The sequence below is a fragment of the Condylura cristata genome, unplaced genomic scaffold (assembly GCF_000260355.1).
Source record: "Condylura cristata isolate star-nosed mole 26May11 unplaced genomic scaffold, ConCri1.0 scaffold00006, whole genome shotgun sequence".
Classification (NCBI taxonomy): domain Eukaryota; kingdom Metazoa; phylum Chordata; class Mammalia; order Eulipotyphla; family Talpidae; genus Condylura; species Condylura cristata.
Window position 1 is genome coordinate 9,192,954 of NW_004567107.1, and position 14,582 is coordinate 9,207,535.

General features: G+C 53.3%; 1 protein-coding gene and 1 long non-coding RNA gene across 2 annotated transcripts in view; one reads left to right on the forward strand and one right to left on the reverse strand.

Annotated features, from left to right (window-relative positions):
- Positions 1 to 2,522: 2,522 nt before the first annotated feature.
- LOC105853321 lies at positions 2,523 to 12,827 on the reverse strand. Its single transcript, XR_001145168.1, has 3 exons — positions 12,745 to 12,827; positions 5,817 to 6,333; positions 2,523 to 5,554 (listed from the first exon to the last, which is right to left on the reverse strand). It is a non-coding gene; the product is annotated as an uncharacterized LOC105853321 (long non-coding RNA).
- Positions 12,827 to 14,582, forward strand: part of LOC101624839 (N-acetyllactosaminide alpha-1,3-galactosyltransferase) — a 57,857-nt gene continuing 56,101 nt past the window's right edge. Inside the window, exon 1 of the mRNA XM_004677377.2 lies at positions 12,827 to 13,072. The gene's annotated coding sequence lies outside the window, so the exon portion shown is untranslated. The remainder of the gene's footprint in view (positions 13,073 to 14,582) is intronic.

The following is a 14,582-nucleotide window of genomic DNA, read 5'->3' on the forward strand; positions in this document are numbered from 1 at the left end:
GCGCCACATTGTGGGGGTCCCTAGAAGCCCTGCTTCCCCAGAGGTGGATTCCTCTGACCAGGACAGGCGGGACAGAGGGGCCTGGCATCAACGGGCAGGTCCCCTGCTCACTCTCTCACTGCGCATGTCTGTCCCTACATTTGATACCCGACAGTTCTGGGGTCAGAGCCTGGCTCGCTCTCAGCAGGCTGAAGTCAGGTGTCCAGGGCTGCTCTGTTTCCAGAAGTTCTGGGGGGGAAATCTGCATCCTTGCCTGTCTACACCTGGAGTTTTTCTCAACATTTGCTTCCTTCTCGATCGCTCTTTCATTTTGACTCTTGTCTTGGGCTCCCCCAGATAATCTAGATTTCTTGCATGTTGTTCACTGAAGCTCAGCTGATTAGCACCCTCAATTCCATCTGCTATCGCTATTCCCTCTGCCTTGAAACTAACACCTACAGGTTCTGGGTCAGGACCTGAATGACATGGCAGGTGGGGGGGGGGCTGGTTTTCTACTTGCACACACTTTGGAAGGATACCTGAGCCCCACAGCAGACTCAGGGCAGAGAGAAGGGGTGTCATGACCTCTCATATCTAGCCAAGAAGTGGTGGCTGGGAGAAAGCAGGGTGGGTTGGGGGAGTGAGCACCTCCGGCTGCTCAAAGGGTTAACAAACCCCAGAGCACAGGGGTGGACCACAGTGGGGGTGAATTAAAACCCGGGGCTGAGCAGGCAGAGCACAAGGGACTCCTGTGGCTCTGTGACGGGGTCACTGTCATGGCGAATATCCAGCTTGCCTTTGTCAAAATCAGTACATCTGCATACCGTTAGGAGTGAATGCTACATAAACAATTGTCTATGGTTAATGATAGTGTATCAACGTCAGGTCATCAATTGTAGCAAATGTACTATATGAATGCAAGATGTTCACTATGAAGGAGGTGGGTGTGGGCAGGAAGGGAGGAGATCTAGGGGAAAGTGCGGTACTTTCTGCACCATTTTCCTGAAACCTAAAACTACTCTAACAAAGCATTTTAAAAAACCAGACCAAAGCCAGGCTTGAAGTGAGTGCATTGGGGGAGGGGCAGTGAGTGTGCCAAGGAAGGTCGGGGACTTCTTGGTGGGGTCTGCCTCCCGGAATCCTGTGTCCCCTGATCATGTTCAGGCTACTGAGAAGATATCCCCGCCCCCCACCAGCCCCCTGCCCCCACTACCAGTGTCTGCAGTTTGTGATGGCAACAGTCATTTCTAGGTGTGTCTCTTTGAGATCCTAAAATGCTTGCCTTCTGAATCATTTGGGGGTGGTGAGGAGAACATGCAGGGGACCTGTTGGAGCAGGCAGAAGAGTCCTACTGGGAGAGGAATGTTGCAACCTGGTGGCGACCAGGCATCTTGGCATGAGAAGAAGTGGAAGAGGAGACCCACGGTCTTGAACAAGGAAGGACCTGCCTAAAATCCCTGGGGTCCCCACGGTTCCTGGGGTGACAATACTTCTGGATCCCGTTCCCCATGTCCCACCCATTTCCCCCTGCCTCCTTCTGACTCACCCTATTGCCCTCTTTTCACATTCGTGCTTTTCTCCTCTTCTGCCCAACCCAGGTCTTGGCATGTGCTATTCCCTCTCTGACAGTTTTCCCTCTGTTAATTCCTTGTCAGTTTCTGTGCTTTCTTGGAAGTTGACTCAGTTATCACATCCTCAGGAAAGCCTTCCTAGGACTCCCTCGAAAGCCCTCAGGGGCCCCGCGACCCTCTCCCAGTACTTTCCGGAGTTATGTTTTTGGTTATTTCTTTTTGCCCTGTTTCTCCTTTGTCATGTCTCCTGCCAGGCTGTGAGCTCCGCTGCGGTGAGGCTGCAGGCTTGCTCATCAGTGCAGCCTTGGTGCTTTGCATAGGTCACGACACACAGAAGGAGCTTACAAATTTTGTGAAATGGGCCTCCCTGGTGATACAATGGGGTTAAGTCTCAGCACTATGAAGCTAACGGCAGCCACAATGGCAGCCACTGCTGCACAAGTTCAAGCCCCCCACAAAGGTAATCACCCCATCCCCCTCCAAGGCTTTTCTAGGCTGGCAAACAATCAGACAAGCATCACAAAGACTGACATGAGAAAGGCAAGAAGTTTACTAATAGCACGTAGCCCTCCTGTATCACTGGGAGAGTAACTTGTCCACATGGCTTCGGCCGCCATTTTAAATAACTTAGCAAAGACAGGCGACCTTGGCAGGGGAGTGGGAAGGGGAGCCCATTAGGAATAGGACTGTGGGGTCCTCCCTGGTGGCACAAGGCAGTGAATCTGAGCACTAGGAAGCTATCCACAGCCACTGCAGCATGAGTTTGATCCCCTGCCAGGGAGCTGACCCACATGGCTCAGCAGACCTCTCCTGTCTTACCCGCTGCTCCCCTCAGCAGTGTATTTCAGCCAGTCCACCTGTTCTACTCAATCTGTCTCTGGTGAATCCTCTCACCCCCTGCACCTCTGGCCTTACCTCCCAGCTCTTGTATGCATAAATAAATAAATAAATCTTTTTAAAAAAGTCACTAAATGGCTAAAAGGAGCTGAATCATTGCCCTGTCTAAAGGCAGAAGATGCTCCTTGGCAGGGAATGAGCCCTCCATCAGTCAGGGGCATTCAAACACAAGCAGGCATTTGCCTCGGTCAGGGGTAGCATTTGTCTAGACTTCAAGCCTGAGTTGAGGGTCTCAGATGAGCTTTTCCCTTTCACCCAAGAAGCTGAGATGACGCCCAGCTGGCTGGTGTCTTGGAGGACACATGGACAGCAGGCTCCAAGCATTTCACCCTTCATTATTCCATTTTTCCCTTGGTGAACCTCCAAGGTGGGATGGTGACGTCTAGCTCACCCCCCACACCAGGAGTTACCATGTGTCTGAGCACCCTCAGGGTGTCTTTGGTTAGGTTCCCGGGAAGCAGAGCCAGGGAGGGGCTTCTGGTGAAAGTGATTTCCTGGGGGCTTGTTCAGGAAAAGGGGGTTGAAGGAGGCCGGAAGAGGCTAGGAAAGAGAGTGGAGGAAGGATAGGGTCTCCGCCGGTGTGAGTGGCTCAGTCTGACGCCATGGGGGACAGTGGGTGAGACGATCAGTGTTGCTTCTATCTAGAGACAAGAGGGCTGACTTTCCATAGCCCAGAGTGCCAGGGCTCACGGGTGGGGGTTCTGTCCCTCCGTTTGGCAGGGACAAGGGGCAGCTGTGACCTCAGAAATACATCCTTGTCCCAAGTCCCCACCCGTGTGGCCCTTACTGTCACCTCCGATCTCATCCCTCCTCCTTTCTGTTCCTGCTGCTGGTGGCTCACCTGGTGGGAGCAGAGGTCCGGCCCTGCTGGGAGGTGCCCGGGAATGCCAGGGGAATGGAGCAGAACAGGGCCCTCCCTCTGAGCAGAGTTGTTGGGGGGGGGGTCCCTCCAGGCCCCCGGCACAGGGCCTGAGGCTGTTCAGTTGATCTTGCAAACTGGCCTTTTTTCCCCACAAAGGAAGCAAATATAACCAGGCAGTGAGGATGTTGATGCTGTTTGGCATGTGAATATACTCCTTGAGGTAGTGACAGGGAAACTAACCAATTGTACGACCGCAGACATTTCCTGACTCAGAAATGGATAAACAAGGCCCTGCACACAGCACACACGAAAGCATATGTGCTGTCCGCTCACACAGCACACACACACAAACACATACGCACGATGCACAGTACGTGTGTACAGCACGGTGCCTGCACACACCCGCCCGCAGCCACGTCCCGGGTGCCGGCCTCCAGCCCTGCCTTGCAGACAGGCTCACCGATGCTTCCAAGCACCCCCTTCCTCCCACTCAGCCACGCAGGTGCACACACTGCAACACCACCCCACCTGGGTGTGTGGACACACGCCAACAACACCCCTCCCCCATCACCGATATGCCCCCCGTGTCTCACCCACCACCAGCAGGCACAAGCAGGTGCAGACAGAGCAGCAGCCAAAAGAGCAGCTAGCACAGGCCTAACTACACAGCTTCTCTCCAGAGCTGACACGTGCCAGGATCACTCAGGCCTCAGACACTGACGGGTGCACAGTATGTCGGGTGCTGCCTAGGCAGATATGTGACACACAAACACACATCCAGACCTGCGCACACACAGTCATACACAGCCACGGCGACGCAAACACGCGCTCACACTCACAGAGGTACACACAAGTACCCAGGGCCGCGCTCCAGGCTCATGTCTTTCCAGAGCCACAAAACTGCACACTGAAACCCCCTTTCCCCCACAAGCGATCTCTAGCCTGGGTTTCTATCTCCCTTTGCACTGCTCCCACCCATTTTTTTTTTCCAGATCAGTGTGGTGGCCTTTCTTTAGCTAAGGGCGGGGGGGCTACACCTGAGGACCTTCTGAGAAAAGAAAAGAGAGAGACAAATCTGCCCTGGGAACCAATGTTTGAGAATTTGGCTGGAAAGTTAGAAAGACGAGGAAAGGATCTAGTCTTTGGCGTTGGCTACACCCTTTACCCCCACTATCAGGCCAACGTCCTCATTTTAGGGAGCTAGGGTGGAAGCTGGGGTGACTCAGAAACTTGCCTGGGTGAGAACATGGACACGGATGGGTGTCTACGCTGTTCTAGCAATGGTCCTCACCAGCCACATCAGCAAACAGCCTCACAGCGGTGGGGTTTTGCAGGGATGCGGTGGCGGTGGTGGAGGAGATGATGTAGGTCTCGGCTCCCACCTAGTGCCTCCTTCCTGCCTGGCTTTATTGAAATTAGTAAATTTGTGTCTCCATTTCCCAAATGAGGCAGCCGAGGCACAGATGTGCCACCGGACGTACCCGAGATCGCGTTCTTAGTAACAGCCTGTGAGTGAGAAGCCCTGACGCATGGTGCCCCATCAGCGTTACAGCAGAGAAGCAGGGGGACCCTCCCAAGCTCTGGGTTCCTGTGCACACGGGGCATCTGAAGCCCAGTGGAAGAGACTCGTCAAGTCCCGCAGGAAGATGGTGGCCATCTTCTCTGGGGACGCACCTGTGTGGGAGCTCCAGCAAGCCAGGCCTCTCCAGAGGTCAGGGGACGTGGCCAGCTCGGGCTCCGCCGGGTTAACAAGGAGCAGCCACTCAGAGAAGCAACGCTGAAGCTATTTGTCCAGCTGATAGCACAGGTGGGCACCCAGTTGGGACTCAGGTTGTGACCATTCCCCTGGGCTGCAGACAAGGTTAATTGCTGTCCACTTGCCAAAAACCGACCCACGCACACAAGGCACGGTGAGGGCCTCAGAGAGGCCCTGCGTGCACTGAATCTACTTTAGAGAGGAAGTAAGTCGAGTACAGACCATGACGGCACTGGCGGGAACACTGATGTCCTCTGGAAGTGACCACAGCAAGGCAGCAGAGCAGTCCTGTGCAGGACCAAGCAAGGGGCCACACCTAGAGACCCCAGCTAGTAATGGCCAAGCCCAGATGAGGGTCCAGCTTTGTTGGGATTTCTCTCTTTGCTGGGGTCAGTAACTCTGAGGTCCTCAGGCTGTGATTGCTGCCTCCAGAAAGGGGTGAAGGGAGGTGCCTCCAGGGAGCGGTGGTGCTGGTGCGTGAGCCTGGGGCTGTGACAGGTGGGGAGACAGAAGGAAAGCACCAGGTGAATAAAGGCCCTGTGAAGGGGAGGTGCAGACGCAGCCCCTAGCCTGAGGGCAGGCCCCTCCTGCTCGATGAGCAAAACCCCAGCACCACCCCCCCGCCCCCCCCACAGGTCTGATGAAAGCCCTAGAGGATTAGCCAGGACCAGGGGGGCGGGCTTTAATAGACTTCCTTCATTAAAAAGGTCTTTTATTTGGTTTTGTGTTTAATATTGGCTTTCTGTGTTACCTGTTTGTCAGCAGGGGCCAGTGGGCACCCAGAGGGTGCTCTGCAGCCTTGCTGTGGTCACTTCCAGAGGACATCAGTGTTCCTGTCCCGGTGATGAGCTGAGGAACCTGGGGCCTGGAGAGGGCCTGTGAGCGGCTGTCCAAGGCCCACGACTAAGGCAGGTGCAGAGACAGAGCTGTTTCTTGCCTCCGGGATTCATCAAGGTTGGTGAAGAGAAGCAGAAGTCTTCCCAGAAAGCTTCTTCAAGGGAATCAGTTCTGGCGTGGGTTACTGGGGGGCAGCTTTCAGGGGTGGGGGTGGGAAGGGCTACTTGAGAATAACTTTGGAGCAGGCAGAGGTATGTGTGTGGGCCACGGAGGACAGAGATGCCGCTGCCTGACGGAACATGTGTGGGACACACAGCACAGAGGAAGGCCATGAGACACCCGGGACACGTTGCCTGAAGGACATAGTAAATGGATCGCTGGGCTTCATTGTTGCTAGAATGGTTCACAACCGTTGGCAATTTTTCACTGACCTGTAAGATACATGAATGAAATCGTTGCCTTAATTTGAAAGAATTTGTTTGGGTTTTGCTTGCTTGCTTGCTTGCTTTTTTTAGGTGATTTTTAAAAATATAAAAATGTAATAGTTTATTTTTACATCATTTTGTGCCTTTTTCCATCTCCGTTGTAATCCCTGTGGTTTCTTTCTTTTTTCGATATTGTTTTCCTTTCTTATTTTATTTTATTTATGTCTAGAAGAACTGGGGTATAGGCCAGAGATGTGGGGGGTGACAGAATTCACCAAAGACAGAGTGGAGAGAACAGGCAGATGGACTGAAACACACAGTCCAGGGGAGCAGCAGGGAGACAGGAGAGGTCTGCATCAGCTCCCTGGCCAGGGATCTAACTCCTGACACAGGGGTGAAAGCACTGAGACTTAATCCCTAAGCCACCAGGGAGGCCTTGGATTTTCTTTCACTCTGTGTCAGAGTACAGAACGCAAAAGGAATGTTAAGCATCTATTTATACCTTAAAATAGAAATATATATATATAATGTATTTTATTTTAAAAATGGCAAAGAAGCACATGGCTACAATTAGAGAAGAGAATGTGAGCGGTGGGGGGAGGGGCTGGATAGGTGGGGGAGGGGCCCCAGGCAGCAAGACCAGCAGTGCTCAGGCACAGCCTTTGGGGTGCTCAGCCTGTTAGGGACAACAGGCTGGGCCCGGGAGGCTGGAGTGTGGCAGGAGGCAGGGCCAGGAGGCCAGGTCTTGCTTGCGCTGAGTCCCAAGGTGGGGAGGGGGAACAGCGTGCTGGGGGAGCAATGTGCCGGGGTGGGGGACCCCATTCCTGCAAGGTTTTGGGAATTGAATGTCTGGTTGGATTTAGAGGCTCTATTGCAAGGACACACATCGCCTCATTTTTATCTTCAGGAACTTTGAGATAATGATCCCCATTTCGTAGAGAAGGTAACTGAGGTTCAAAAAGTTTTAATGACCTTTTTCCCCCTCAAGGTCGCAGAGCTTGTGGAACAGGGGTGGACTCTGAACTCCAGGCCTGACCCAGGTTGTCCTTAGCACACATTTTCTCTCTAAAGCCCAGAAAATAGCTGCAAACTCTTGAAGAGAGCCAGTACTTCAGAGTTTTGTTGTGTTTCTATTTTGTGCTCTTCATTTCAAAACAGTTTAGATCCTCTCGTGGAGCAGAAATCCAAAACACAGAAGGGTGAGCCGTGACAGCACCCCTCAAACCATCCTCCATCCCAGGGGTCACCTCTTTGACCTTCTGTGAGGGCCGGAGGGGCACGCTTTAAAAACCAGTGAAATGTAGCTTTAGAAGTTTTGCTTGCATAAATCAAATTTTATTTCAGCTGGCCCTGGGGGCAAGGACAGATTTTGAAAATGAACCCACGAGCATTAAAATAGTTGGCTTTTCTCTCTGGTTCCTGCCTTTAAAATTTTTGACATATGTAAATGCTAGAGGTCATTGGAAAACAAATGACTTTCAAGTATAAAACCAAATAGAAAGACAGGATCTTTTCTCCCCAGGAAATGATGACTCTTCACAGCATTTCCTTTGCTCTGCATAGCTCACAGAAGTGCTGGGTCTCTAAGGGGCAGGCAGCCTCCTGGGCTCCTCAATGGCTCAGGCTTTCTTTACTGCCCAGCTGAAGGGGAGGGAAGACCCCAGCCAGAAAGCCTTTCCCTCCCCTCTGTCCTGTGTCCTCCCTCCCTCCCTCTTCCTCTCTCTCTGTCCGTCCTTTGCTCCCTCCTCATTTCCTTCCCTGTGGCCTCATCCCCCAGTGTTGGCTGCAACCGCCACAGTAAGATCCCATGGTCACAGTCAGGGGTGGGTGGGGGTGGGGGTGACAAAGGGTGACCCCAGGTGCCACCTGGTCCTGTCAGGCTCTCTGAAGAGGCCCTCAGCCGGGAGCCCAGGGCTGGTGCCTCTGACCTGACCTGCGTGGCCTTTGCTGGTGGCTGTTCCTGCTGCTAAGCGCCTGACCCCTCACCCACTTCCTCCCAGACTCAGTCCTGGTCCCCTTCAGCTTCTAGTGACTGACTGGACCGGCATCAGGTAGCTGCTTTAAAACACCTTCCAGGGAGCTGGATGGAGCTCTCACTTGCCAGGCACAGAGGAGCCTGAGAGAGTTGGGAGCAAAACCCAGTTCTGTAAATTCCTCCTCTACAATTTTGAGGAAGTCACAACCCCCATCTGAATCTCATTTCCTCATTTGTAAATTGAGGGGTGTGACTGGCCATCGTGGGTTCCAGGGCCATGTGTTTTTCTGGTTCTGGGAAGTTTTGCTTTGGGTTGATCTGGCTTTTCTGTGGGAAGGATTCCTAAAACTCCCAGGGGTTTGGCCCCCACCCCCACCCCAGCCCACCCGTGTTGACATTTCTCTGCTCCACCAGGGACCCAAGGAGACAATTTTCTCTGCCATGAATTCTGGATTCACATCCCCAAACCTGCCTGCCAGAGGCTACCTCAGCACTTCTGACACAGAGAAGGGTGGGGGGAAGGAAGCACCTTGAACAGAGAGGAGGAATGGACAGAGTGGGAGGCCATCACCCCTGGACCAGGCACCCGTGTCTCCACTCCGTCCATTCGGGGTGCCCGTCAGCTCCTGGGTGCCAGGCAGGTGCTGAATGGGAGGTGGCAGGGCAGACGTGGCCATGGGCCGGTAGGCACAGTCTGTGCATCGCAACAAGGAACAGTAAGAGGACACGCCTGAGCCACCTAGGATGTCCCTGGGATGTCAGTCTGGGGAAAGAGTTGCTTTTCTTGTCTACTTGTAGGAATTTCTGGCACATTCTGGATACCGGCTCTGCGTTGTCATCTAAGGGGCCAAAACCTTCTCCTAATCTCTGGTTTGTCTACTAATCCATTGGGTGTACAGTTCCTCAATATAGTCAAATACTGTTCTTCATGGTGGGCGCTGACACATGTTGAGCGCTGAAATAAATTCTTACTCTGCAGTAAGCATGACAGTTACTTCTAAAAGTTTTAAGATTTCTCTTTTCCTTTAGGTCTTTATTATGTGGTATTTGTGTGTGTGTGTGTGTGTGTGTGTGTGCACGTGTGAACTCATTTTATTTTAATTTTTGTACAAGTAGCCAATTGCCCAAAATTCTTTTTTAAATGATGGCCAAATCATATAGTGTAAAATTCACATTCACAGAGTGAAGGGTCTGGTCAGTGGCAGCGAGGGCGTTCACAGCTTGCGGCCATCACCTCTAGTTCCAGAACATTTATCATCATCCCAAAAGGAAACCATATACTCAGTAAGCCCTCATTCCCGCTTCCCTTCCCCAGTCACAAGCAACCACTCTTCTGGCCCACGCTGGACATTTCATATAAACAGAGTCATACAAAATGTGGCCATTGTGCGTAGCCTCTTGCTGGACATGACGTTTTCAGGGTCCGTCCGTGCTACCTCAAGCACCAGCCTTTCCTTCCTTTTCACATGGAATATCCCATGGTATAATGTGCCACGTTTTGTTTATCCGTCATCTGTGGACGGACATTTGGGCTGTTTCCACCTTTTTGCCATTGTAAAGTGCAAGCCAGGATGTGCTTGTGCAGAGGTGTTTGATTTGCACACCTGTTTTCAATTCTGGGGGGGAAGGGGCGGGGGCATTTTCTGAGCTGTTCTTGCCCATCAAACGCAGCCTCCTCTGTCTGGCGCTGTCTCCACACATGTGGCTCTCCCTCTCCTGCTCCATTCCAGCAGCCTGAGAACCCAGCCCTCACCCCCACACCCCGCCTGATTGCTGGAACTGCAAGTCGCTCCTGCTATCTGCTACAGAAGTGCCTGTGTCTCCGCCCTGCTTTGTCAGTGCTGTCCTGGTTAAAGCTGGTCCCTTGTTCTCACCTGTTCATTTTAGCTGTGGGGGCTGACAGAGCCCCCACAAACCCTGTGGGCTTTGTTTGACCTTTCCAGGGTGATTAGAGAAGAGCTGCTACCTTTGTGAGGCTGAAGCTTCCTAGCAAACACACCAGGATCTTTTTCCTTCTACCTCAAGGCTTTTTTTCTATGACCCAGGCTCACTCTCGCCCAGCTTGTCACCTGCGGACCGGACTCTTCTTCCTTCCCATGCCGTCTTTCCTGGTCCACTTTATCTCTCTGGTCACAACTAGCCTGAAAATAAATAAATCAGGAGGCTCTTTGTTAACGTCTGGGCTGTAGACGCCTCCAGGATTAAGACAACACCATACCATGTTACCTCAGTGCCCTCAGTTTGCAGGAAGGGGGTTGACAGGTAACAGGGTCCTGTTAAATGTTGTCAAAAGATTAAGGAAGGTACAGGGAGGAGACCCTGGAGGATTGCCCCCCCCATCTCTGCCACCAAGCACTTTGACAGATGGGGAACAAAGTTACTTAGCTGGATTAGGGACGTGCTGATTCGGATGTGCTGAGATTAGGCAAGCTCAGGAAAGTTGCCCAGCTCTGGAAACAAAGCCAGCCAGGCAAGTAGTCAGAGCTACTGGTTCCCCTAAGCCCTATCCGGAACATTCAGTCTCACCCTCCTCTGAAACTTCAGGCTCTCAAGCCCTTTCACCAACAGTTACCACATTCCCTCTTCCACCAACTAGCCATGTAACTCCGACTTGAGACAAATGAGTCTCCAAGGGAAAGAGCGGCTCATCTTGGCCTGAAACCTATAACCTTAGCTTCTGACTCCAGACCTAATGTGTATCATCTTCATGGTGGTTTCCAGAGCCACCATGCAGTAGGACTCTGGCTAGACTTTGGCTCTTCTCAAGAGAAAACAAAGAGCTTTCAGAACCAATGTGGACAAATTCTTCTTATTTTCTTATTACTCAGGTAGGAGATGACTATGAAGCATGGATGCCTCGTGCTCACACCTCTTTAAACCAATCGTAAAAACCAAAGTGAATCTTCCAAGTAAATACAAACATGACCACAAGGCCAATAAAATGCAAATTAACAGCATTCAATTAATGTGGTGGATGAGGTGATACTCATGCAGATTTCTGCTATGGCTCAACAGCCTCAGAGTAATGATTTTACATCTTACGGGGTTGGTGTTTCCTAGCTCATCATCTCTTGATTTCCATCGTGATGAGCCAGCACTTGAGCGAGTGTCAGCGTTGCTGTCATTTTTTGTTTTAACCACTAATGAGCTCCTTTACAATTTAGGATGATGGACTAAGCAATCTAAAGAATTCATTCTCACATGCAATAGTGAAAGGTGGGAAAGGGTCACTTAACATTACGTGGCTCGTGGTATAGGCCTGGTATAGGCCTGGGGATACTCACTACGTGGGAGCTGCTAGCAGTGTGCTCACCAAAGACAATAATGGCAGGATTTATGTTCCAGCAAAGGGCCTTTGTGCTCAGGGACCTCCTCATTTGCTGTGTGGCTGACCATTCAAATCTCCCAGCAACCCCTTGGACCTATCATTCTCCCAAGATGTGAATCGCCCACAGCCTCTGTGCATCCCAAGTATTCAATTGGGCCTCTGTTCTTTTCCACTTGCATGAAGCAATTAAAAGTATACATCAGGGGCCCACTCCATGCTGATTTCGTGATGTCAAATCACAGTTGCAGGGCGTTCAATTACTTACGGCCTTAACGGAGTCATCTCTGAAAATGACCTTCAGTGGCAAACTGATCCTGGCATAAGAACGTTTTGAGTATCCCAGGGGCAAAATAGATAGCCTCGACACCCCCAACCGGGGTGTACCTCCGGTGTACCTCCACTCTGCCAGCAGCCCCTCTCTTCAGCAGGAGGGAGCTGGTAACCACAGGAAGAGCTAAGTGAGGGCCTCAGCGTGAGCCTACTTCAGCTCACCAGAAATGAGTCGCTGCCACGAAGGGGGCAAAAGCACTAATTCTGAAACAGTTTTTTCTGGGGGTGGGGTGGGGGGTTCCCTTCTAAGTGACTCTGGTTGGAAACCCTAGGGATGTGGGAACCCCTGTTTCAGAAACGGTAGGCTCAGAGAGCACTGGTCTTGAACAGACGCTGGTCGTGGCCAGACCGAGCTACGTGACCAAAGAGCAGCCCCTCGCTTCCGGAGCACAAAACTTAGGGGGCTCCGCTCTGGGAAATGGAGCCCGCCGTCCTGTCCCTGTGTACAGCTGTGCTCTTCCTTCCCCAGGAAACAAATGGTGGATGAGACCTCCCAGGCTCTAGCTTCCCCAGGGTTTGGCGGCTTGCCAGCAGTCGGAGGCCCCTCCCTGCAGCCGTGGGTCACGAACCCCACCCCACCCTAGGAAGCTCGAGTCTGGGTCCCCTGCCCCCAGCACCCCCATCTCCTGCAGGCCCGCTGTGACAAAGGGGCGGGCCAACCCTCTCCAGAGATTGTCTTTCTTTTGCTTGTTTGTTTTTGTGCTGGTTTCAGACTTTTCTGTTTGAGTGGAAATGAAGCAAACACCCCCTCTGCCCTGCCCCCCTCAACACACACAATACTCACGCACTCGCGCACCCGCGCGCCGGCCTGCCAGTGTCTGGGATCAGGGCGGGACCAGCTTTGCATAAACAGCCGCCGGCCGGCCGGGCAGGGCGGAGGGGAGCTCGTCTCCCGCTTTCTGGCGGCGGGGTCTCCTGGCTTCCTTGCACCGGGGAGCACTCGGCGGCCTAGCCGAAGCGCAGGCGGGCACACCCCGCCCGGACACGCCCCGCGGGGCGCGGGCGGAGGCGACACCACGACCCGCCGCGAGGACCCGGAGCCCAGGCGCGGTCCAGCCCGGTGCGCGCTCGCTGCACGCTGCGGGCCCGGGAGCCCAGCTTCTGCCGATCAGGTGGGTCCTGCCGGGCGCCCGCGCTCCAGAAACCCCCGGAGGCGGCGAGCGGGGGCTGGCGGCGGCTGGCGGGGTGGGGGGCGGGAAGAGGGCGCTGCCGGGATTCGGTCCCGCCGTGTCCCTGCTTTTGTTCTGGTCGCCACCTCTGTGACCAAATCTGAGCCGGCCTCTCTGCCCATCCTTCTGTCGCGGTCTCTGCCCAGCCTGCAACGGGGCTCGGTCTCCCCGTGGGGATCCGCGGGTGGGAGTGAGAGGGGAGGCTCGGGGGCCCAAGGGGAGTCTCCGAGGGAGCAGGAGGTCTGTGGGGCAGGACCCAGGCGTGCTTGGGACTACTGGGAAAAGGAAGCTTCTGGGAAGGGGAAGCGGGGCAAGGTCTGGAGAGGAGTGTGGGAGCCCCGGGGGCAGGGGTGCAGAGGAGTGACAGGAGAGTGGGGAGCTGCTGACCAAGCCAAAACCCAGCCTGGGGAAAGTTCCAAACACTGTAACTTTGGCAGCAAAACGGCCTGCTGCCTGGGAGTGGCAGCTGCCGAGGCCCCTTTAAGTCTTCATACCACCCTGTTCCCTCTCCTGAGAGAGAGACACCACCGGGCTTTGAAAATGGCAGAAAAAGAGCTAAGCAGAATGGCTCACAAACTCTTGAAAGGCGTCCAAGAGAGAGTTAAGAGGGGGAAAATGACAGCACCAGGGAGAAAGGACTAGAGATTCCCCAGTCTTCCCCCTGGCAGCAGGGAGGTTGGAGGTGGCCCTGGCCAGCTCACTTCTGGCTCCTCCTCAATCACCTGGAAATAGAGGCATCTGTAGAAACAGTAAAAGGGGGGTGGGGCTTGCTCCCTCAAGCCCCAGCCCGGCCCCCACACACTTTCCCAGACAAGGCCTCAGCTTCCACCCCCCAGAGACAGGGGTGCTGCTGGAAATCCGGAAAATGCAGAATGCAGAGCATGAGGACTTCTCTCTCTCTCTTCTCTCTTTCTCTCTCTCTCTCTCTCTGTGTGTGTGTGTGTGTGTAGGGGAGTGGATATGGCTATTCTCTTGGACTTGGGAGCTTCTTTGACTATCTAGACCCTTCCTGCTTGCCAGGAGTTCTTTCTGGGTATACCTTGCCTCCCTTACCAGACTGAGGGAAGGCAGATAAGAGTCCAGTTATTGCTATAAGTAACAGGTGCTCTGTCCTGGATAAGGCAGATCAAGAGCCCCTGGGATTTACAGGGTCCAGGAGCTCCCCAACTATGGTCTTGGCAAGCCTAGGATTCTGCATGGTGGGCCACCCTAATGCTTGATCCTGAGGGACACTGACCCCCTTCCCAACCTTCTAGATGGGACCAGTTCGGTTCTGCCTTTATGTCTCCTATAAACTGGAAACCACAGCAACTGTTGATATCCATTTAGTTTGAGCTGGTCAGGCTTTGGGGTGAAGAAAATGAGTCAGGAGATGTGGAAAGTGATCTGATCAAGTTCATCTGGTGGCTAAACCTTATCAAGAAACTTGTGAATCGCAAGGAAACTACTGAGT